At 35.9% G+C, this 3,920-nt stretch overlaps 1 non-coding gene across 1 annotated transcript; it reads right to left on the bottom strand.

Annotated features, from left to right (window-relative positions):
* Nucleotides 1–3,498: 3,498 nt before the first annotated feature.
* On the bottom strand, nucleotides 3,499–3,663 carry LOC127233141 (U1 spliceosomal RNA). The gene has a single exon (XR_007835447.1). It is a non-coding gene; the product is annotated as a U1 spliceosomal RNA (small nuclear RNA).
* Between the last annotated feature and the right edge of the window lie 257 nt (nucleotides 3,664–3,920).

Here is a 3,920-nt window from a genome sequence, read left to right as displayed (position 1 = left end):
CAAGTAAAGCAAAGGATAACCAAACTTCTATCCACAACTCCAGAGAAGCTGGATAACAAGGAAGACCCTAAGAGACACACATGGATCACCCTGGAAAGGGAAATTAGATGGGACTATGGGTTAAACTGGGCACCAGGGGTGGTAAGGGACAGTGGAGAGGGATGAGAAAATGAGGGAATTGGAAGATTGATGGGGGAAGGATACAATGGAAGAGCAATGAAAGAGATATATTTATAGGGAGAATCACTATAGGATTAGGGAGGAATCTGGCACTAGGTAATTCCCAAGAATCCACAAAAAATAATCCTAGCTAAGACTCCTAGCAATAGTAGAGAGGGTACCACAACTGGCCTACACCTATAATCAGATTGATGAATATCCCAATTGTCTTCATAGAGTCTTCATCCAGTAATTGATGGAACCTGATGCAGAGATCCACAACCAAGCACTGGCTGAATTCTAGGAATCCTGTCGAAGAGAAAGATGTGGGAATATAAGAGCAAAGGAGATCAAGATTATGATGGAGAAATCTACAGAGACAGCTGAACCAAGCCTTTGGAAACACATGAACTCTAGACTAACAGCTGCTGAGACTACAGGGGATCAAACTAGGTTTTCCATGTGTGGGAGACAGTTGTGATGCTTGTACTATCTTCAGGACTTCTGGCAATTGGACCACCATACAAACCTGGTATATGAGCTGCCTTGTTGGAGCTCATTCCCTCTGGAATGCCTTAATGCATGGGCGAGGGGCTTGGTGCTATTCAATGTATTGTTGCAGACCTTGTTAACTCCTCATGAGAGCCCTTACCTGTGAGAAGGAGGGGACTGGGAGTGGGTTGATGGGGAGGCAAGGGGAGTAGGAAGAAGAATTATGGTTGGAATATGAAATAAAGCTTTAAAGAATAAATAAAAAATGAACTTTCCATCAATCTAATATCCCCCCAAATTGTGCAAATATCAAAAGTCCTCTCCCCACAAGCATACAGCATGTGGAAATCAAAACCTAAAGTGACATGATATCTGTCATGCAGCTCAGCTTTGCTGGATGTTGGTCAAGTAGCTAGCTCTTCTGGATTTATGTCTTTTGCTGTTCCTGTCAGCTATAGCTGTGCCATGAAATAAATATGTGATTTCATAAAATAGCAATTATATTTAATAAAAAGTTAAATAGAGATAACACATTTTAAATTGAATTTTCCAAACATGTAGAAGTTATTAGATTGTTATCTAAAATATATCCCAAAACTCTCTTCAAAATATACAACAAAATTATATGTAATTACATACAAATTAGAATTACAAAAATGATAAATAGGATTTCTAAGAATAACCATCTAGACATACTCATACTTACCTCATAATAACAAAATCATAATAAAATATTGATAAAATAATTGTAAGCTACCTAGTAGACAAATGTTATCACCCAGTGTTGGCTATAAATTGTATACTTCAAGTCCTTGTGCAGTAGTTGAGGGTAAAACTGATATGGCAATTTCAGTAAATCAAACTTGAAGATTATATGAGTATTGTAAATATATGTACCACCTAAGATTTATGAAAAGCATTGTGGAAAAAACACTTCAAATAATTACCTCATTTAAGATGCATAATATACCTTTAATATTTCTTCCAGAAAAATGTACATTTCGCATGAACTATTTTACTACAGTTTCATCACAACACTGACCCCTAGTTATACTCCAAAACATATCGTTTAACAGCACTGCTCCTAATCATGGGTGTAAGGATATAAACTGTAGAAGTTAGTTGATATTGCTTCTCATAATAATGGCAGAATAAAATATTAGGGCATTGACATACATCTTTTCTCTCGGCTACACTAGAGCTCTGTACTTAGTGTGGCTTGGCCGTTCACGCATATATTTGTTTTAAAGATGTATTTGTACTTTGTGTGTTTGCTGTCTTTGCCTGCATGTATGACTAGACACTATGTGTAAACAGTGCCCTCAGAGGTCAGAAGAGGGCATTGGATTATCTAGTACTGAGGTTAAAGATGGATATCAGCCACAAAGAGAGTGCTTAAAATTGAACCCAATTCCTCCACAGGAGCAAGAAGTACTTCTAACCTGTTGAGCTTCCTCTGCCTCCCTCAACTCATTTCTTAATGAGTTTGTATCACCATATTTATACTTTTCCTTGTTTTAAGGGGGGAAACCAAGAATTAGTATATTCTGTGAGTATGCCTGTGAAAATGCTGCTTAATAGATATTTTGTCTTTCTTTCTTTCTTTTTTTTTTTTTTTTTTTTTTTTTTTGGTTTTTCGAGACAAGGTTTCTCTGTATTGTTTTGAAGCCAGTCCTGGAACTTGCTCTATAGACTAGGCTGGCCTTGAACTCACAGAGATCCACCTGCCTCTGCCCGCCCCCCCCCCCCAAATGCTGGGATTAAAGGTGTGTGCCTGCTTTAAAATTTTTGCCATTGCCTTCTCTGGTTAAAATGACAGAGGAGTTCCTTTGTCTTACTTAGAATGTAATTTTTGCTCCCTTATGATGACACATGGTTGAGAAAGATTCACAAGGTTTGACTTAGATTTGACTATGAGTGAATCAGATTATTCTCAGATTCAGTCTGAAGAAAATGTTCTAAAAATCTTAATATTCTTTCTAGCATTTTCTTCTAGGAATTCAGCTTATTTACTTAGACTGGGTCTCTTTTTTGCCTGGGTCTCTTTTTTTTCCTTACATTTGTTTCACTTGTTTTTCTAGTTAGTATACTATATATTCTATATCTATTATTTTATTTAATATATATCATTTGTTTATAAGCATTTCCTAAAGAGATATGTTTGATCACATCCATTCACCATGTTCCCCATTGATACAGGGAGTGTTGTTCTGACCCTAACATGCTATTTTTAAATTTTCATATTCCACTGTATCTAATTAGGTGTGTAGGGCTTTATCTCTATTTATGCAAATTCTTCATTATTCCCTAGTTGCATTTATTCCAAGGCAAATATTATTCTAGGATTTCAGTTTAATTTTCATCTCTTTCTTAATCTTATTCTTTTTTTTTTTTTTTTTTTTTTTTTTTTTTTTTTTTTAGCTCCTGGCCCTGGAATTCAAACATATGATCAAATCTCTGCAGACCTAACAATCCATGGTGCATGTTTGGCTGCTGTCTCCTCTCCAGGTAAGTGTTGCATTATTTTGTTACCAGTCCTTGACATCCTTCTCAACTCTTGTTCCAAAATTAATCTGCTGCATGTCTTTCATTTCTGTTTCCATGGTTATAGTAACTTCCTTCTTGTTTCTTTTCTTGGCATTTCTTAGCTTCATAGCAAGCTGTATTATAACTACTGACCATTCTTAAAGACAACCTTTGCTCCCTGTTGAGACAGATGAATCTGATAAGACAGTAAAACATTGGGCAGCCTCATTCACTGAACAGACAGTGACAGTGTTGATTACCCTGATTGCCAGTGAGATTTTCTATATTCACAAGTCCCAAATAACATAAATCTCTTTTTTAACGGGGAGAGCATGAATGCAGTCCTCTACAACCACAAATTACACAGTCAAATTTCCTGCATTTGGGGAAATAGCAGAGGTCAGCATATCTGGAGTGTAAAATAGTTAGCCTTGGCATGTAAAAAGCATCTTTGTGATTACAGTATCTCTCCTTCCAGGTAAGTATAATTATTGTTTCCTTTTATATGGATGGAAATAATATCAACAATAGTATTTATACTTACTTTTCATGTATCATCTTGTGAAGTTGGAAATGTATTTGTTTTTTGAATCTGTCCTTCTGTTTTTCTGTGAAATATAATTGTTACCTAGTGTCTTAGTAAAGTTTTCATTGCTGTGATTAAACATCATGACCAAGAAAGTAACTTGAAGAGGAAATTGTTTATTTGTTTTACTGGTTATAATCTATCATCAGCTAAAGCC

This window comes from Phodopus roborovskii, unplaced genomic scaffold (genome assembly GCF_943737965.1).
Source record: "Phodopus roborovskii unplaced genomic scaffold, PHOROB, whole genome shotgun sequence".
NCBI classification, from domain to species: domain Eukaryota; kingdom Metazoa; phylum Chordata; class Mammalia; order Rodentia; family Cricetidae; genus Phodopus; species Phodopus roborovskii.
This window is presented reverse-complemented; position numbering and strand designations above follow the sequence as displayed.